Here is a 22,413-nt window from a genome sequence, read left to right as displayed (position 1 = left end):
ATGTGAGATCACAAAATGTCCAATACTCCTACTTAATATTAACTGTAGAAAATCTTCATTCACTACATGTTCAATGCCAACTAGTTCATTTAAACACAAATGTGCTGCAACTTTGCAGTAAACATCCAATAGTCATATTATGAAACTTTAAATGCAAAAACTCTTCAATTTGCTACATGGAAACACCAAGCTGTTTTTATTACAAATCAACAAGCTCCAACTTTGGATTAATTTTACAATAGATGTAAATGGACACTTACAAGATATAGGTTTTAAGATCTAGAAGGTAACAGACCAAATACACTTCCATGAACATAGTTCTGGTATGCATATTGCTAACACATATGAGAAAAAAGCTTACTGATTCTCCCCTAGTGCATGGATAATCTAAGAAAAGAATATGAAAATTCTGTCCACATGAAGAAATATGCACCTTAGTACTAGTAAAATATATGCACTCATCCCATCACTGCTAGAATGACTTCATTTATCTCACTTAACTAATAAGCTACAAAATGCTCACCATATTATTCAAAGCAAGCTCCCCAAGTAGGAAAACCAATCTCTATCAGAAAAAATCCCCAAGAAAGTTCTTAGTACTCTCACAAACTTCATAAACATGCCCACTATGCAAATCATGGCTTTACAATATCCAATATTTATGACATTTTACCACTTGAATCAGTTTTCTAAGGATAAAACAAAACCTCACATACACAACATTCACTCAGCACTATAATCAATTGTTGTGCCACTTCATAACCTAAATTGGAAAGAAAAAGTATACAAATAATTGCAAAGATGAATGCTGTATGAGTCAAGAAAGAATGCCTTTAAATAGACCGAGGTAGCGTAAACCAGGAACCCAATTATTGAGACTGTTAGACTCCCCCAACTATCTACCTAAATCTTCAAAGCAATTAGACAATGTGGTACTGTTTTCTGAAGTAAGATACACATCCCCATATTGGTAGGGCAAAGGGGCAAGGAAATGCCAAGCTAGCGTTGTTTATATATGCAGATGTGATAACCACAAACCAAATGAACATGCAAAGCTTAATCAATTTGGGATCCTTCCCCTCAATACCCCTACTAAGAAGTTCAAGTGTCTAAGTGGGCAAGAGCATATAGAAAAAGATATGAAACCAAGTGACAAATCAAAGAAGACTCAATTAAAACCACAATCTCACACTATCGCCCATGTTTTAATACTAGATATCACCTTTGGGACAATGCCTAAAATGACGACTGGTCAATAATGAGCAACTGAATGGTTGTTGGCACCTCAATCCAGACACTAGCAAAGCATAGCCCTTTAATCCATGAGCTTTGTTGGTTAGAACTTAGAAGATCCTAACATATGCTATCATTTTTATTTCAATCATTATAAATAGAGTGAACTAGTTTCTTTTTAGTAAGAACAACACATCAAGAAAACCTGAAACAATTTACCACATCAACAAAATTATACCTCAGAAATATACAGGTCCAGTACACTACATCTGTTACAAAATCTGCTCCCAGAACCACTTGCATGTGGAAAATGTAATCAGGAAAGGCATAAAAATGATTATGCTCACCTTTAAGACACATCCAAAACTTCTTACTTGGTAAATAATTTGCATCAGGTAACCATCTACTCCAGCTTCTTCTGATGTGTAGTAACATCTCAGAGAAGGGGGATTGAGAGCACCCACTTCCTCGTTGACTTGTGGGTATCCACCGAGCAATCTCTTGTTAGTTGTGAGCACTTTGCTAGGTGAAGAGTCCAAATTTATTTCCTTCAAATTTTTTTATGGACAACCCAGTAGCACTGACAGGTGGAGGGAAAGAATTTAGGAATGCAAAGGCCACAACCCTATTGTCCATGTTTATTGTCTATCAAGCATGGACTAATTCCATCAATCAGAAAAATAAGTGCACCTTGTCGAGAGGTAATCTTAACAGATATTGCATAAAGGGTGATGGAGAACAATACCCCAAAATAGACAATAATCAAAGTGAAACTCCATTTGTAGAAACCATTTAAAAAATAGTAAGCTTATCAGAAGTCAATTCATGATATAGATTCTGTGAATTTGAGAATGAAGAGGATTATGTCATCAAAGGCCTGTATAGAACAACGACATACTGTGTGTTGTACTCAAAATAAAGGGTGCCTAGAGAACGTGATATATCAGGATAGATTATTAGTAAAGAAATACCACAACTCTGAGCTCGAGTAGCCAACCATAGTGAATTTTTGAATGGCATGTCTTCCAGATATGCTATTTATATACAATTTTGTAGCTTTCCCTCTCATAAGCACTCACAACCCTGATGGCCAATATGAAGTCTACCACCACGATGACCACACAAATGGAAAAAGGATAAAAAGCCATGGCAAAAGACGAAGGGCCTCGAGTCATTCACAAGGTAGCAACACTTCATGACAAACCTGGTTTCATGTGTGACTGAATCTTGGTGTTGGGGAGGCATGATCAAGCAAGGGGCATGTGTAGTTGAGGTTCAAGGGTTTATGGCTCCACGGATAATCAAGCTGAAGCTATGCTCTGTGGATGGCTGTGGCTCCATGAATGTTCATGCTGACAGGTTTGTTGATGTTGGAACAAGGAGGCCAAGGGCTAGGGCTTCGTAGCTGAAGCTATGGCTCCATGAATGTTTAACTGATGGGCTTTTCTGCTGCTGGAAACACAAGCTGGGTGGAACCTCCTTCCCTGTTCATGCATATACTCAAACTCCAAAACCCTATTCTGATGAATGGGAGTATATAGAATAAACAAGGAAAGAGGGAGTTCATGCTATTCAATTCGCAATTTATGGTGATCAATAAAAGTGACCCACGATCCAATGTCATGATCGTAGCAGATATGTTGCTATAAGTCTTGAAAATGTCAAATGTGGGGGACACGTAAGTAGCCATTATTACTACATCTGTAAGGCTATTCATTGAGTCATCAAGTCCACACACACACACACACACACACACACACACACACATAGAGTGTGTGTGTTTGTACCTCTCAGTCTCGCCTGCTCAAAGAATGAAAATAGCGTGCACACTACGCACTAGTCTCGCTCCCTCGTGATCATAAACCTTCATTATGGATGATGAGATCATTATGGTCTTGTTTAACATAACATGATTATAAATATCCCATATGGCATATGGTCCTCTTGAATGGAAAATCTTCACAATGGGATGATTATGGTCATGTTTAGCATAACATAATTAATGTTGTTGTTGAATGCCCAAACTTGTAAGACACTTGAACTTTCAACTTGAAGTTACAAACCTTGCACATAGAGTTGTGCCACACAATACGACTTTGACCAACAAATCTCAAAGTCATGACAGGTGCTACATGCCACTATACATACTTGACTTCACTTGGACAACTAGTCACTCCACAAGAAAACCTAAACTGTCAGTGGAAATATAGTCCAATTTGATCTTCTTGATCATGAAGAGTGAGGTAACTAGCAAATTTCTAGTGAGTGCATGTAGCAGTGGACTAAGTTCAAAGTCTTGGCAATGCATGTCTTTTACATTAAAATACATGAACTTTGAGAGTTTCAATGTCATAGTGAAACATGCCAAGTCATCCATTTCTTTCCATACATCACCATCCATGCCCTCAAGCTTGACACCATTGCATTTGATTACTTTTTCTTGCTTCTTCTGAACTAATACATTATGATTTTACTATTTCCAGTAAGACATCTAGTTTTTAAATCTCAAATAATGCATTTTTGGAAGTGGATGAAGAAGGCATAATAGTTGCAATAGGTCTTACATACTAAAAATACAACCCATAGATATCATGATGTCACCAAAACATCAACTTTGTATCTCTTTCTTCTTCTTTATTAACACACACAAGCAGACCCCTTGCTTCAAGATAGCAAGCATGCCCCCTAGTTTATGAGTAAGGATTTGACCCTCCATGTAAGAAAACCAAGCTACCCCTAAGCTTGAGCAACGCTTGTGCTTGCATACATCAAATACATTGAGCAAAACTTCCTCCTAAGCATTCCAAAAGCAAGTAGTCTTGAATTGATTTTAGCTACTAATGGCTACCCGAATGCAACCAAATCGAGCTACAAAATCCCTCATATTGAGCCTCAATTGCTCCTCAAGATAAAATACTTGTTTGACTTAGATGTAGAGCTGGGTAATGAGAATACTATCTTTTTCAAGATGGGGACAATAAGCATGAAAAATTACAAATAAAGTTCAAATGCTTAATCTTTGTAGGACCACTTGGCCTACATGCTGAGTCTAGACAGAATGATGCATGTCAATCATGCACTCCCTCAACTCAAGTTTGCTCACGATCTCTCACCCCATGAGGTTTCCTATCATCTCACCTCACTCTCATGGAATAGATATTTTCAAACTCTTTTTTATTACATTATGTGAATTAACTTCTCTTTGTGTGTGTGTATGTGTGTGCATGCACATGCATGCATGTATGTATGGATGAACATATGTGTGTAGATGTATATATATGTACATATATAAAGAAAGTGTATTGATGTATATGTACATATATATATGTATATGTGTGTACATGTATGAAGAAAGTGCATGTTATGTTCAAGATAAAGACAAAACATAAGGTTTTTACAATAGTTATTATTAGGAAGCTTAACTTGTGCCTTGTGATAGTAGGGTAATATCCATTTCAAAGGCATGTGTTACAAAATCTAGTCGTTACTAAAACTTACAGAGCTACTTGCTAATTATGTGTCCCTTGCATCTTTAATTGGAGTGTTCTCAAAATTTCTATTTTATAGCCCCTAAGAAGAGAAAATAATGCCATCATTTGGTCATGCTCATACTCCTTTGAGCCTAGTTTCACATGTATGTATGTATGTATGTATGTATGTATGTATAGAATATATAAATGAATAAGAAAAAAAATACAAATCAAACCGTCACGCTACATGTACAATCTATCTAATAATAATAAAAATCATAGTAAAAGAAGTATAAACAATCTTGATAGTTGCCTTCAGAGAATACTTTAGTCTCGGATGTGTCTATTGATTTTGATTAACTTCTAATAGAAGAAGGAAGATTCATTCCATCTTTTTCACATCTTTGTGTGTGTGAGAGAGGGAGAGAGAGAGAGAGCATGCATCTCTCATGTAGCTCCACAAAATAATTTAACAATAACTATTTTTCTTCTTTTGGGTTGGCTTTACAAAATCTAAGTCCAAGTGCTTGACCACTTTAGAGAATGTCTCTTCAATGTTAGGTCTTTTCACCTCCTCCACCGAGAGAGAGAGAGAGAGAGAGAGAGAGAGAGAGAGAGAGAGAGAGAGAGAGAGAGAGAGAGAGAGAGAGAGAGAGAGAGAGAGAGAGAGAGAGAGAGAGAGAGGGGGCATAATACCCTAAAGATTAGGGATACTATGTTTACTTGTTGAGGTTCATCATACCCTTTTGTTAAAGATCCCGGCCATTTTTATGATCTAATAATACCCTTTTGTAAAAACTTTACATATTAAATATAAAGACCCCTTTTGTGAATAGATTTATTGCTAAAATATTGCCTTCTATAAATGTACATCTATAAGCCTATGTATTTTTATATTCCCTTTTTTTGAACTCATGTTACACACATTTTTATACATAGTGACCCCCCCCTCCGAGGTTTTTCTTTATCAATGAAGTATAATCATGTTAATGCATTTTCAAAAAATGATTGAACCGTCAATTTTATAAATTGAAATCTGGTGAAGCTTCACCCACATGCTAGGCATCATAAAAACTCATGGATATTTAAAAAATGGCCCCATCAGAAGCCTCTAGTCAAGGCCCCAGACACCAACCTCTGGATAGGTGTCCTAGAGACTTCTGATGAGGCCTTTTTGCTTGGGTAGTTGACGTATCTGAGAGGATTCCAGAGCTAAAATTTCACATCAATCGGATCATTGGTCATTTTTTTTGAAAGCCTAGATACATTAATTCAAGTTTAAGGGTTTTGTAAAAGTTTTGCTATAAGTTTAAAGTTTCAGCTCATTTTGCACATTTCACTTTTGAGTTTTGAGTTTTCTCTCCTAGAAGACATGGCACTCACCAAGCAAGCAGCTCGAAGACACCCCCCCTAGAAATCCCATTCGCAGGCCACCTCCCCCAACTCCACCACCACCACTACCCTTCCAGCATTGCAAGTGTCGCTGGAGGCCAGGCACATTGGCTCTTCGTGAGATCCACCATTACTAGAAGACCACACAACTCTTGATACCAAACACTCCATTCTAGAAGCTAGTGCCGGAGATTATGGATGGCATATTGATTAAGAATAGCAAGAGCCACTTCCTGGATGGATCACCCTTGCAACAACCCAATCATGGGATGGCCCAAGCCCTCCTTGCACTATAGGGAGCTGCCGAAGCTTGCCTCATCGACTTGTTTGGAGACTCGATCTATGCAACAATGAATGCAAGGAGAGTCATCGTCACCAATAGGGATTTGTGGATAGTGAGGTTTTTTCGGTGATGGAAGGATAGTCCTCACAAAGATCAATAACAATAGGGGTGTACTACTAAAATATACATGGAATGTAGCTTCCAAAGAGATTTTGTAAAACCCTAGTTGTAATGGACCCCATGTAAAATGTTATGAATATGAATAGAATTTTTGGCATGTCTTATTTTTGTTTATTCGCTTGTTATTTGTTTCATTTATGTCTTTGAGTTATCGTTACATACATTCAAATGAATACATGTTGCGCACAAACTCGATAAAGCACTACGTATTAAATTTAGGGGTATGAATTGTATTGTATATAAATCCGATAAATAAATGTAGCATTCAAGTTAATAATAATAATAAATTATGCATGTGACAAACTACATTGCAAACAAATCAAACAAGTATAAGTTTCAGTTACCTCAAGAGAAGATTACAAAGTGCATTACATTGGTAATGAGATATTATAAGTACATCTACCCTCTCCTAGGATTCTTCGAGCTACACTCCCCAGGGTCAGAGCTATTATTGATCATTAGCAATAACACATTTTGCCCTAGTAGTCCTTGCCTAATGACATTGGGGTCTTGAACACCAGCAATCCTGCCATGGGTCACCATGGAAAAAAGTGGCCCAGACCTAGTATTAGAGAATAAGTAGAGGAGCTTCAAATGTTGAAGCAACACTACTTTCTCCAAGCTAGAGTTCATTGGATGGTCTTGAAGGGCCTAGCCTTTGTTAATGCCCTCAACTTCAGGAAGTTCTCAACAAAAGCCAGAGAGCAAGTCTTATGAAATACAATAATGTCGCTCAAAAGATGGCCGATATGCTCCTTCAATGTCGAGTCGTGCACCCTTCCTTGCCTACCAAATCAGTCACCTTGTCTAGATGAAAATTCAACTATATAGACAATGTCCTACATCATCACACGAGTTTAGTGTCAAACTCATTGTGTCAGACTCACTATGCATGGAGTGTGCTAAAGATATATATATCTTATTCACGCAAAAATTGACCAGTAGGGCTTCTAGGGTCGCAGGAGCATGGAGATGAATTTTTGTTGAGATTGGACCCGCAGAGCAGCCCTGGCCAAAGGCTCACGTTTGGGGGCCTAATCCCCTGACAAAGCTTTGTCTCGATGCTCCCAATACCCTAGAGACCCTACTAGTAAATTTGTATACGAATCTGATAACATTACTTTCTCTACATCATCTATTTGCTGGTATAATGGAGCATCCAAGTCTGCTCTTGCAACTGGGCCAGCCTTGTCTCTCTCTTGAAAAGGTATTGTGTAGTCAAGTCGAGGTCCAAAATTCTTTCTTGCAGTTTCTCAAACTCCTCATATGAGATCTCATGCTATGGCACTGCATTCTTAATCTACTCTTGGATGCTCACAATGGCGGAGATGTTATGGATACTTGTGCCATCATATCGAGCCACCTCATCAACATGTGCTAGAGCATCTTGTATATCAAAATCTATAAAATCATCAGGTGCAACAAGCACCATGATACAATATAGTTCTTCTTCTCTTAGCTCCAAAATTTCTAGTACATCCTACATGAGTAGATATTCCACCCCCTTGATGATGATAGCATGGAGAGATGCGAGGGGTGGCTCATCACGTGTCGGTGTCTCATCAAGGCAAGGAGGTGGGTGCACAATGGCTAAGCTTTGTGCTGCCTCTACGCTTCGATCAAGTGTGATCTTCTCAAACTCCCTCTCAAAATACTCTAGCTATGGATGAGAGGGTGCATTGATGTCTTTATCACTTTCCTCTTGCACCTTAGTGCACAAAATATATATGGCAAATGCTACATTGCGCTCGATGAGATCCATCGTGGTGGCATGGTCCTGGGATGAGTTGGACACTGCTCTGGCATGGAGATGCTACCCACATGCACAAGGGCTCAATTTATCACCTTTGCATGGCTCAATCCAGCACGTAAACTATATAAGATATCTATGGGGACCCATCTAAGACCAGAGTCCGGAATAGAGCAGGTGAAAGGGTCTTCCGCATCACAAAATGATGAAACTATACTAGAATTAGGATCTATGGTGAAAAGTGAGCTCTCTAGACTCAAGGTCACGCAAAGCCTAGGGTATATCTGGTCTCCTATGTGTGCATAGTGTATGGAGCTAATCCATGCGGCGAAGGCAGGAGTGGTAGCCATGGCACACAAAGAGAGAAGGAAGGAGAGTACAAGTGTAGGGAAGTAGAGAATGAAATTGAAAATGAGTTTGGAGTTATAGCTTTTATGTATCTAGGGTTTTAAATAAAGGTTCTTTTTTAACCCTAAAGTTTCAAATTAAAAATCTTACCTTAGTTTCTTTATTTCAATACTTTAAAGTCACCATTAAAATTACTCATACAGACAAACACTTTGTTCTACATTATTATATCCTCAAATATACTTGGATCACTGAGTATATTCAAGTCCAACTAGAGAAAATATAGAAATTTTTTAAGAAAAGAAATTTAAAAGACCTTCAAAATCCCTTAGATCAAATTTAATATTTAATTTTAAGAAATGAGTAGAAGAGATGAGCTACAATATATAATTATGCAAAGACAATATTGCATAGATTATAGAACTCCAGCCTGCAATTTAATTATGATTTTAACCAGCACGATTGACTTATTACAATATGTATTATCGCACGCTTGGATCATAGTAAACTAAGATTATCTAAATTGAAAGTACTCAGAAGTTTAAAAAAGCATATATTTTTTCATTATTTAAAAAAATTACAAGGATTCCACTATCTTAAGGATATGTGGAGAAGCACATTATTTACATGTCATGGATGACTCACTACAAATCCTGAATTTTCTATTATCTAACTTGAAATAGAAGTTACAAAGGGACTCATTGGACATTAATTGGATTTCTTATCTTAGAAAAGAAATGGGCCAATGGCTCTCTGCACTGACCACAAAAGGATTATGACCCTTCCACAAGATAACCACATCTATGAGAGCTATATGTGTCTCATCTTGGGTATCTTGGTCCAAGTGATAGTGGAGTTTTGAGCTCGGGATGTGCCTAAAATTTTCCAAAAAATTCAAAATTTAGGGAAAAAAAATATTTAACATCGAAGGCGGCAGTTGCAGCTAGGACGATTTTAAGCACCAAGTAAAAGACGGCTTTTAAAAGGCGCCCGAGCGACACTTGAGGATTTTTGATAATTTTTCCAACTGCCATGCAAGATGTCAGGAGATGCCAGTCAGTGTGGGATGTCAAGTCAGATGCCCAGGATTTTTCAAAACTTGAATCGGAGTCTGGACGAGAAAGTGGCCACAAATTGGGCAAGATATGAAAAGGTGGCCAAACTTAGGACCAAAGCGAGGGTGCCCTTTGGGACCTTTTAACCCCCCTAAAATTTTATGCAAAAGGATGAAAAAAATGTGAAGAAGCGTGATGAAGATGGCATGCAGACCACGGCCAAAAAATGCGCCCTCATCATCATACATCATGATGTCAAGCTGTGAAGAACCTATGAATCAGAGATTGGGGGCCAACTTCTCCCTCTTGGCTGATCTGATCTTATCACCGGTCTTTGCATGAGGAATGGCTGTGTGGATGAAGAGAACAGAATCTAGTATTTCTCTCTCCTCCTTCTCTCTCTTCTCTATGGGCTGTTCATGTGTACTCTCTTGAAGAAGAAATCTGGGTGGAAGAATGAAGGAAATGGTGATGGAGATTGATGGAGATGCTGAAGATTGAAGTGCAGCATTGGATTGAGAGCAATGGAAGCTCCATTTGCTGGTTATGTATGCATTCAAGGCATCTTGGGTTACGTAAAAATATGGTATGACCATTTTTATGAAGAAAAATGAAGGATTTTTTATAGTTTATGATGATAATTACGTTCTTATTGGATGAAAATTTGTGTGAGTGCTATTTGCACCATGATTAATTATTGTTTATCAGAAAATTCTGATTTTACAATGATTTACATGCTTTATTTAATTTTCGTAAACCCGAAATGCGGTTTTTAAGTGGTAAAATACTAGTTTTTCTGTTTCGAGTGGGAGAAATATGTTCGCATGGGAGGGAAATGGAAGATAAATTGACTGTTAGTATGCTGAAGTGTTTGGAATAAGGAAAACCAGAAAATAACATATTTTATTGATAAATAAATAAAAAAATAGAAAAAATGAGTGGAAAAATAGAAATACGTCTTGGAAAAATAAGGAAAAATATAATGATTATTTGTGGATGTATGGTATGGAAAAGCATGAGGTTTGGCCTCAGTTTGCCCTATCTCCTTGTCAAAGTTTGTGATTTATTGCTTTTTATACATCAAAACATGACAAAATGAACCTCTACACCTATGCAACAAAAGCAGTACCTAAACGTAGGGGGTTGGAATGTTTGAATGGTGTGATTTGCGTGCTAATTGTTGCTGATTTTTTTATGCATCATGACATAGATTTCGTGGTATGTTAATTAAGAGAATAGTAGCACGAGTGTTATCTCAATGCTATCCTTACATCGCCGCAACGGGTTAGTAAATGCGTTATAAAGCTTGATTGTGCACCACGTGTTTCTAATTTAAAATGATGTTGGAGAACGTTAGAATTATTCACTTTTGCATGTGCATGACGATCATGGTGTCGAAATATAAAACCTGGATGCATAGCACCTGTTTTCAATGAGAATGACCCACGTTTGAGTGTGGAAAGGAATCCTAAGCCGTAGGATAGACGTTCGTTTCTTGGGGGATTATTTGGAAAGGACACATGGTATCTCCTAGATTACTTTAAAAAATGAAAGAGGGGAGTTTGTTTGTTTGTTTTATAGGTTGAGCAGTGCATCAAGGGGCTAATCCTTGCAATGTAGGAGAGCTGTAGTGGGGCCGCGGTGTTTCTACTGAGAGGTTGCCTCCCATGTATGTGATTATCATGGTATTTATTTCCAATGTGTATGGGTTTTCCCTCTGAGGAGTTTATAGAAAGGAAAATGTTGGACTAATAAACTATAAAACTATAAACACATAGATTAGGCTTTAGGACACTTTGTCCTTTAGCAGTAGATAGACGCTCCTGGTTCGGAGGCCGTGAGGGTCTGTTTGTCTATCATGAGCATGAGGTCGGCTAGTGCCAAAGCCAGTGCCGGTCCATTTGAGGTCCCATCAGTGGTGCATCTAAGCTGTTGAGAGCCACCAACAAGTGTTGGTTCTCGAATCTAGGGTTTTTAGGGACCAAAAAGTTGGTTTATGTCCTCTGACAAGGACTGTCAAGCCGAAATACAAAAAGCAGAACGTGCTGAGAGGGCTAGACGGTGGTTGGAGATTGTAAGTCGCTATTCTCCTCAAAGGAGTAGCCCAATACACATAAAAGGCAATGGTCTTAGTAACCCAACTACTACACATAGTCCTTTAGGTGCAGGAGGAAGCACAAGTTCTTCCTCTCTTCCACCAAGCCAACCCACTTCAAGTGGGGGTGTGATCCCATCAGTTCAAACTCCTATTGTTAATCCGATTGTCGCCATGGCACAACCCATTGCAATTCTTACAGGGACACCGGATTTGCTAGCTTTAGGAGTGCCTTTGCCCATTTTTAATGTGTTAGCTGAAGAAGATACAGAGTTTCACATTTGTGAATTCCAGAGATCAATGTTTAATTACCACATCCAAGATGAGGGACATCTTATGATGTTCTTTAACATGACATTAAAAGGAAGGGCTGCAGTATGGTATCATAGCATAGAGACTGGAACCATCACTACCATCGACCAATTTATGCAGCTTTTCGAGGAGAATATACCCCTGAAAGAGGTGGCCAATACTGGTTGTGCGTTTTGAATGTAACACGCCAAGACCCCTATGAGAATGTGAAAGCCTATGCCAAGAAGCTTAAGGAAGTGTTTCGTAAGTTACAAACTTACATTCCCATTCCGCCGGCTACCCAATTGCAATACTTCTTGCATAGATTGGATTTCAATATTCAGGTACAATTGAGGAGTGTGGCTTTGGCTGATATAGACACTGCCATTACGTGAGCAGAAGGAGTAGAGTCACGATTACAAACGGGCTACTCCTCTCGAATAAATCTTAATGCGGGTCTAGTACTTGGAGGCAATTTGCCATTGACAAATGGAAGTCAAGAGATGCCTATGAATAACCCTAATGGGAGAGGAAGCATGGTTCAAAATCTACCTTTGCTGCTAGCGCCTCCCAGTGTGACTATGCCTATGGCTAGCTAGTTGGCTCCACCAAATGTTGGAGGCCAAGTTTCGAACTCTAATATTGTTCCTATGACTCAACAACCAATGCACAATCAAATTGTTAGGCCAATGGAACGACGGATAGACAACCAAGGCTATGAGTCGAGTGCCTCTAATGTCCTTAGCGAAGTTAAGGATATGATGAAGCACTACACTGACATGATTTCTGAACAATATCGGCAAATAGCTGTTGACGTCAATTTCTTGAAGAAGCAGCAGAATCTGATAGGGAGTCGATGCCTTGAAAAGGGTGGCCCCTCAAGATTTAGCTGTAAGTGGTGTAGCGGACAACATTTTCCTAGAAATTGTCCAAATGTTAAATCTGATATTTGTGGAAAGCCGGGCCACTTAGCCGCTACCTGTTGGAGTAAGATTAGTTCCCTCCAATAAGGGAGTAGACAGCCAGGTCCAGTTAATCATAGAGCGCAAGGTAATTAATGATGGACCAAGACAAATACTGCAAAGGGAAAAGACCACTATAGAAGAGTTGCCACAAGGCAATGGAGTCAGCCTTATCGAGGCTGTACGCATCAATGGCGCTGAAACCTCTAACCTACGAGCTGTGACAAGAGGCCAAAAGGCTAAAGAGGGTGATAAAGATAATGTAAAACTGGTCGAGGAAAACCCTAAGTAAGGGGATAAGGGGATGCAAGTCCTGAATCCTGGCATGGAAGGTGGACCTCTAATGCCTGTTGACAGAAAAGTTGATCCTAAGAAGGATGAGGAAGTGCCAAGAAAGAAGGCAAGAGCTAAAAAAGAAGCACCAAAGTCGGTCCCGAGACAAAAGAAAGAATGGTTTGGCGAGAAAAGAGAGCTTTGGCTACCTATCATGATTTTGATTTAGCAAGTTCTCTTTGTGAAGTCAAACCAGATGTAAACCTCTTACAGTTGATTAAATTATCTCCAGGAGTACACAAGGAATTAAAGAAGATCCTGCATATTGGGTATATTGTAGAACCTTTGGGCATAGCACGAGTAGGGGAAGATTGGTTTGATCATGCTGAAAAGAATTGCCCTAGGGTTCCAGCATACGTGGATGGAATATTAGTAGAACATGCTATCGTAGACACTGGGTCCTCCGTCAATATCATGAGTTCAGAGTTGATGGAGAGGTTGGGTCTAGGCATCCAAAAAGATAGCTCCACCCTTCTTAGAATGGTTGATGATAGTCTAAGGCAACCGGAAGGTTGCGTTACTAAAGTCCATGTTACAGTTGCAAGTGTAGAATGCTTCTTGGACTTTAGGGTGATAAGATTTGCACGACGTCCCAGCTATCGAGTCTTGCTAGGTAGGCCTTGGATTTTGCGAACAGATTGTCAAGTCGATATACCCGCCGGTTGAGTGGTTCTAGGTAGAGGTGCTAATCGAGTAATAGTCGATACTTACCCTGAGTCTCCTCAGAGTGAGAGAGCTTCTTTATCCTCTACTGAATTAGAAACAGCAGATGATCCATCTGGTAGTGAGACATCATCCAATGATGAATCTAAAGAGGGATCCACTACAGAGGATATTTATCAGATAACTTTAAATGAGCCGATAGAGCCCCAAGATAGCATAAGAGACGCGGATGTGATTGAGTTGGACCTTGGTATGTCGAATGATTCGGGGCCAATTAAATTAGGTTCCATGTTCAGTTCAGCAGAAAGGGAGGACTATGTGTCCTTGATTCAAGAATTCCGCGATATCTTTGCTTGGAGTTATGACAAACTGAGAGGCATTCCTCCCAGCCTAGATGTTCATACTATTCTTGTAAAAGAAGGCAGTCGTCCTGTGCATCAGAAAGTAAGGCGTATGCCTTTTGAACTGAGGGACGGGCTATTTGAGGAGTTACATAAGTTAAGGAAAGTTGGTTTAATCTTCCCTATACAACACACAGAATGGTGTTCACCAGTCGTCATTAGGAAGAAGAAAAACAACCAAATCCGATTATGTGTAGATTTTAGAGAGCTGAATAAGCAGACGGTTAAGAGTTGCCATTTATTGACCAGATTTTGGATCAATTAGAGAGTAGGGAAATATATTCGTTTATGGATTGCTTTGCGGGTTACAACCAGATGGCAATTGCAGAAGAAGACAAGTTGAAAACAACTTTCATTACTGTCTTTGGTACTTTTGTGTACCATGTGATGGCCTTTGGATTGTGCAATGCACCTAGATCATGGCAACGAGCAATAGACAAGACCTTTGGTGGCATCTCCCCAGATGAGTTGAAAGTAATTATCGATGACCTGGGGGTAGCCACTATAAGGGAAAGGAGGTTGATTATCTTAAGAAAGTGCTTTGAGCGCTGCAGATAATTTTATATCGCTCTTAATCCACGGAAGTGTGTCGTTGGAGTGCCTTATGGGCTATTGCTAGGCCATGTGGTCAGCTCAGTACTAGGGATCGCAACTAACCCTAAAAAGATCAAGGTTATAGTCGCTATGAGTCCACCACGCACTCCGGAAGAGGTTCATAGCTTTCTATCATCGATAGGGTACTGCCGGAGGTTTATAAATGCCTTGGCAGAAAGGACGTTGCCATTAACGAACTTATTATCCTTTAGCTGTCTATCTGTATGGAGCGACCCTTGTAAGGTAGCTTTCGAGGATGTGAAACAGGAGCTAGTAAAAGCACCAATTTTAAAAGAACCTAAAAGAGGCGAGGTATTTTATATATTTTCAGCAGCCACCCTTGTAAGGTAGCTTTCGAGGATGTGAAATAGGAGCTAGTAAAAGCACTAGTTTTAAAATCCACCCTTGTAAGGTAGCTTTCGAGGATGTGAAATAGGTGCTAGTAAAAGCACCAATTTTAAAAGCACCTAAAAGAGGCGAGGTATTTTATATATTTTCAGCAGCCACCCTTGTAAGGTAGCTTTCGAGGATGTGAAACAGGAGCTAGTAAAAGCACCATTTTTGAAAGCACCTAAAAGAGGCGAGGTATTTTATATATTTTCAGCAGCCACCATGCACAGTATCAATTGCTGTTTAGCCCAAATCTGGGAGGAAAAGTGGTATCATCCGATAGCTTTTGCTAGTCAAAAATTGGGCATATCAGAAATTAACTACACCTACATGGAGAAGTTGTGCCTTGCGATGGTCTTTGCGACTAAAAAATTCAGGCACTACATCCTCTATGAGAAGGTAGTTTTCTATACGAAGGCGGAAGGGCTTAGATTGCTAATGAACAAGCTACAACCGCCTGATCGTCTGGCAAAGTGGTTAATCACTTTGCAGGAGTTCGATTATGAGATTAAGAGTAAGCCACCAAGGTTGCAAGGGATTGTGGAATGCCTTGTGGATTTCGGGGAGCCGAAAGAGACTTTGGCTCTGAAGGAAGTGATATTGAAGAAATGTTTAAAATTGATACAGCTTCTATCCCATCTTGGTATGCTCCTATCATGCATTATCTATCAACGGGAGAGCCTGGAGCTGGTTTATCAAAATCAGAAAAGAGGAAAATCAGACAACAGCTTTGAAGTTTTCCTTGATCGCTGGGACACTATATCGGCAGGGTTTTTATGATATCTACTACTGTTGTATGATGCCTAACGAGGTTCCTTTCATCTTGGAGGAGTGCCATGACTCTGCGTGTGGGGGGCATTTCGCTAGACGGTTGACGGCACAGAAAGCTTTAAGAGCTGGATATTGGTGGCCATCCATCTTCCAAGATTCCTTTGAGTATGTTAAGAGATGTGATACCTGTTAAAGACATGACAGCAGAGAGAATAGGAAACAACCACTTACGCCTATTATGGCTATTCTTCCATTTGAGAAGTGGGACATTGACTTTGTGGGTCCTATCACCCCATCGTCTACTACCCAAAAGAGGTATATTATAGTAGCAACTAATTATTTTACAAAATGGTCAGAAGTGCAGGCGATGAGGCATGACAATGCAAAAGAGACTGCAAGTTTCCTTTTAGAGTAGATTATCTGCCGTTTTGGTCCACCAAAGAAACTAGTGTCGGACCGTGGAACCCACTTTTTGAATAAAGTGATCAAAAGCTTGACTGAAGCTTGGCAAATCAAGCACAATAAAACGATCCCTTATAATCTGCAAGCCAACGGGCAAGTTGAAAGTACTAATAAGCAGCTTGTGGGTATCTTGTCTAAAATAGTCTCGGAGAAGAAATGAGATTGGGATAGGAAGTTGTATGTGGCAGTATGGGCGTACAATACAACGTTCAAGCGAGCTACCGGCCATACTCCATTTAAATTAGTTTATGGGAAAGAGTGTGTGTTACCCCTCGAAATCGAGTTTCCAACCATACGGTTCGCAATTAACCACTCTTTGGGAGATGAGGATCCTCTCTTGAACGTTTCACAACCATAGCCCACCTGGATGAACTGAAATTACAGAGCTTATTACACCAGGAGATAGCTAAATGTCGAATGAAGCAGTTGCACAACCTTAAAGCAAAGAAGTATACCTTTAAAAAAGAGCAATTAGTTCTGTAATATGATGTGCGTAGGGAGTTGTTTCCAGGGAAGTTGGAACCTAGATGGTATGGCCCCTACAAGATTGTTAGGATAGGGAAAAACAGGTCTACAGCTCTACTAGCTGATCTGTAGGGAGTAGAATTTAAGAATAAGGTCAATATTAATAAGATTAAACCTTATTATTTCTAAGTATGCTAACACAAAAAAATGCATTGCAGGTCCATGTTGTGGCTGATTTGAGACCTGCAAAAGAGCTTAAAGCTAGTTGATGGGGCGGTTAATTCCTTATTTGGAGCACCCATATTTGGAGAAGAGATACCATCAGGGAAAACTCATCTGGTGGAGCAAAGGATACAAAGTGATTGAGCAAGAGGACGGAATCTTTGTATGGGAGATCAAAGTCTTCTGCCATCACTGTTTACGAATGTTGACAAGTATCCCTATTGAGTTTAATAAAGAAGGTAGGATGGAGCCGTCAGTTCATTCTCTAAACATGCTAAATTTTGACTATCATAATTATAAAAAGAGGAGTTCGTGATGGCAGGCTGTGTAAACCCATTATGGACGTACACACTATATTTTGACGGAGCGTCCAGGGGCCCTAATTAAAAAGGGAGTGTTGGAGTAGTAATTCGAGATCCCTGACGTAGAGTTACGATGAAGTTAGCTGCTTATCTCGGGGTAGGATTCACTAACAACATGGCGGAGTATAAAGCCTTGATTATGGGACTGCATATTGCCAAGCATGGTGGTATTCGGTGGTTGTTAGTAAAAGGGGATTCCCAGTTGATCTTGAATCAGCTAGATGGGACGTACACGGTGCGGAATCCCATCCTTTGTATGTATCATCAAACTGCGATGACCCTACTTGAGGAGTTTGAGAGAGTGTCGCTTCAGCTGATTCCACGTTACTGGAATCAGTTTGCGGATTCACTGGCAAATCTTGCTTATGAAGAATATATTTTCTTCAACTGTGGTCCTAGTTTTGATATTGTTATCAATAATGAGACAAGACCTAGTCGCTTGTGGAGAATGTTATCAGAACATGCAATATATGGTAGGCGATGGTTGATATGGGTGATGCAAAGAGTAGCTGATATCGATCTACCGTTGTTATCCGGGACCCATAGGTTGATTAGACAACATGTTATGCATACGCCTATTGCTATATATGCACGAGGGATGGGTCATAATCTTATGCATTTAGTTTAGGGCTGCGAGCCTTATTTTTCCTCCTTGGAAAGGAGCATATTATTGTATATCTATACTATTTCGGGGAGGGATGTGTAGGTGCTATTCTATTTGATCTCATTAGGCCGAGAGGGCCAGTTTTGCGAGGTTTTAAATGCTTTATTTCATTAGGCGAAGAGGGCCAGTCGTCTGTTTAGTACAGGTACGGTTAATGGTTTCTTGTTTTAGTCCTATGCTAGATAGGTCCGAAGAAGAGCTTGGAAGGAGCCTATGTCACGCGGAAGCTTCTCGTGGCCCTATCCAGGTGATATCTCTCCTTTACGAGTACCGTGGTTTTATGCTATATGTGTCTATGTACTTGCAGGGGATCTTTTCTTGTTGGGGACCGGCGATCAAGGCATGAAGTCCCAGGTTTAGGTTCGATATGTTTGAGGGAGGGCTGAGTAGTTGTTGCCTCCTGTAAAGACATTGCCAGGCATCGAAAGACCTGTTTTAGAAAGTAGTCCTAGTGACCGTATTCTGCTAGCCTGCTAGGCAGCCGTTCTAAGAGTTCTTACTTAGCTGTGAGGCAGTTAGAGAAGCCTGCCAGAGGAAAAAATGATGATGATAGAGAGGAAGAAACCCTGAATATCTGAAAGAAAATAAATATATACAAAGGTGTGTAAAAAGGGGTTTAACCCCTATAAAAATAGAAATGAAAAGAAAGGAAAATTTATAAGCAATTGATCATCGCCTTGCGAAGGCTTGGTAGGTTCCTGGGGACGAGTCAGACCCAGGGCCGATGCCTTGTCTTCCTAGGGGTGGCGTCTTGTTGGAAAAGAAGAAAGTAAGGAATGTTGGAGAGAAAATAAAAGGTGAGTATTAGAAAAGGATTAAGTGTCACCTCGCGAGGGCTTGGTAGGTTCTTGGGTACCAAGACAGGACCTGAGGCCGATGCCCTGTTCTCCTTGGGTCACTATGCTCAGCTCTCTCCTTTTTACATGCCCAAGTATGGAAACATAAAAACCTAAAAGAAGAAATATGCTAAAAGAGAATACTTCTTGATCAGGCTATAGGAGTCCTCGCCTAGTAGGAGCTCCTAGTTGTGTTGTCCTTAGTTAGGTAGGTAGTTCAGACCACCACTTAGGGCGACCTCTTGGATAGTTCTTTTTAGTTTAACAGTATTGGAGCAGTTGGTTAGTGACTAGCTTCGGACCTTCTATTAGATTATGCCAGACCTACTTCTTGTGGATTTTATGCCTTGGTTTTCTCGGGGGGTAGGGTAAGCATTGTGGTGTGGTTTAATATGTATCTATTTTGTATCAGCTTGATACTTCCTTTGGTTGTTTTGTGCAGATCTACTGTGGGATTCAACGGGTTGAGTCGCCCTATCCCATGATCCCCAATGAGAGCAGAGATTTGAGCCCGGGATGTGCCTAAAATTTTCCAAAAAATTCAATATTTAGGGGAAAAATATTTAACATCGAAGGCGGCGGTTGCAGCTAGGACGATTTTAAGCACCACGTGAAAGACGGCTTTTAAAAGGCGCTCGAGCGACACTTGTGGATTTTTGATAAATTTTCTGACTGTCGTGCAGGATGTCAGGAGCTGCCAATCAGTGCGAGATGTCAAGCCGGACGCCCAAGATTTTTCAGAACTCGAATCGGAGTCCGGACGAGAAAGTGGCCACAAATTGGGCAAGATATGAAAAGGTGGTCAAAATTAGGACCAAAGGGGAGGTGCCCTTTGGGACTTTTGACCCCCCCTCCCCCCCCCTAAAATTTAATACAAAAGGATGAAAAAAACATGAAGAAGGGTGATGAAGATGGTGTGTAAACAACGGTCCAAAAATGTGCCCTCATCATCATATATCATGATGTCAAGCTGTGAAGAACCTATGAACTAGAGATTGGGGGCCAACTTCTCCCTCTTGGCTGATCTTATCGCTGGTCTTCAGATGAGGAATGGTTGTGTGGATGAAGAGAACAGAATCTAGTCTTTCTCTCTCCTCCCTCTCTCTCTTCTCTATGGGCTGTTCATGTGTACTCTCTTGAAGTAGGAATCCGTGTGGAAGAATGAAGGAAATGGTGATGGAGATTGATGGAGATGCTGAAGATTTAAGTGCAGCATTGCATTGAGAGCAATGGAGGCTCCGTCTGCTGGTTATGCATGCATTCAAGGCATCTCGGGTTACGTAAAAACACGGTATAATCATTTTTATGAAGAAAAATGAAGGATTTTTGATAGTTTATGATGATAATTATGTTCTTATTGGATGAAAATTTGTGTGAGTGCTGTTTGCACCATGATTAATTGATGTTTATCAAAAATTTCTGATTTTGCAATGATTTGCATGCTTTATTTAAATCCCGTAAACCCGAAATGCGGTTTTTAAGTGGTAAAATGCTAGTTTTTCCGTTTCGAGTGGGAGAAATATGTTTTCATAGGGAAAAAATGGAAGATAAATTGAATGTTAGTATGTTGAAGTGTTTGGAACAAGGAAAACCAGAAAATAGCATATTTTATTGATAAACAAATCAGGAAAATGAAAAAAATTAGGAGAAAAATAGAAATACGTCTTGGAAAAATAAGAAAAAATATAATGATTGTTTGTGGATGTATGGTAGTGGCAAAGTATGAGATTTGGCCTTAGTTTTCCCTATCTCCTTGTCAAAGTTTGTGATTTATTGCTTTTTATACATCAAAACATGACAAAATGAACCTCTACACCTATGCAACGAAAGCAATACCTAAACGTAGGGGGTTGGGATGTTTGAATGGTGTGATTTGCGTGCTGATTGTTGCTGATTTTCTGAAGCATCATGACATAGATTTTTTGGTATGTTAATTAAGAGGATACTAGTACGAGTGTTATATCGGTGCTATGCTTACATCGCCGCAACGGGCTAGTAAATGCATTATAAAGCCTGATTGTGTACCACGTGTTTTTTATTTAAAATGATGTTTGAGCACTTCAGAATCATTCACTTTTGCATGTGCATGATGATCATGGTGTCGGAATATAAAACCTCGATGCATAGCACATGTTTTCAATGACAATGACCCACGTTTGAGTGTGGAAAGGAATCCTAAGCCATAGGATAGACGTTCGTTTCTTGGGGGATTATTTGGAAAGGACACATGGTATCTCCTGGATTACTTCAAAAAATAAAAGAGTGGAGTTTGTTTGTATGTTTTATATGTTGAGCAGCGCTGTCGAAGTTTTTTCGAAAGCAAAGTCGCGTCTACAGAAGACCTTGACTAATTTCTGGATAGAAGAACATCAAAGATGCGAAGATGAAAGAATCTGTGTGCAGTAAGAGATCCGCCAAACTTTCATTGAGACCTCATCTATGCAGCAATGATAAGATAAAAAGCAAGTTTCAGCTAAGCATAGAATTCATCCTTCAATGTCTGGTTGCTTTCAGTTCATAGGAGTTGAACATATGCATAATCAATCTGTCTTCAAGCTTTATGTTTGAATCAAGGTATCAAGGAAATTGATTCATAGAATTGTACTAAAGTCGATTTAAAAAAATATACATGCATACTATAAAAAATTTTCTGTTATTGATAGTCACACATCGTCCTCTGATTCTGCCAGCATTCAGTCCAGAACCTTTGCACAAAGTTGTTGTCACTATTTTAACAGTGACCAGTTGAGCTAGCAGCCCTTTTTCAGGTATAGATGCAGTCTTTTGAAAATGCAAAAGCTCTTCACCATTTGTAAAGCTCAATACAGGATTCCAGGGTACTTCAATGCAATCAGTCCCAGCATGTTTTGTGTTATTTTTTATAAGAAAGATCCACTAGCAACAAACTTCATAGTAAAAGCATGCCTTTGTCAAAACATTCAGAAATTTCCTGACTCCATTATGATCATGGAACATATTTGTCTTCTCCACATTATGTAGGTGTAGAGCTTGTATAGCTGCAATCTTTTCCAGACTGACCAGTAAAATTTTCATAGTTCAATGAAATGTATGGGTTGAGTGATGTAGTTTGACCCACACAAGAGGGAAGTCAATAACCCCTTCAGACATCATTTAATCATCCTGCAACATCCAAAGATTTGAATATTACTCATCAAGGATTTCGGTGGCTC

Source organism: Lygodium microphyllum, chromosome 18 (genome assembly GCF_053477565.2).
Source record: "Lygodium microphyllum isolate KBCC chromosome 18, Lygodium_microphyllum_v1.1.10, whole genome shotgun sequence".
NCBI classification, from domain to species: domain Eukaryota; kingdom Viridiplantae; phylum Streptophyta; class Polypodiopsida; order Schizaeales; family Lygodiaceae; genus Lygodium; species Lygodium microphyllum.
The sequence above is the reverse complement of the archived record's forward strand: the minus strand, read 5'-3'. Positions refer to the sequence as shown.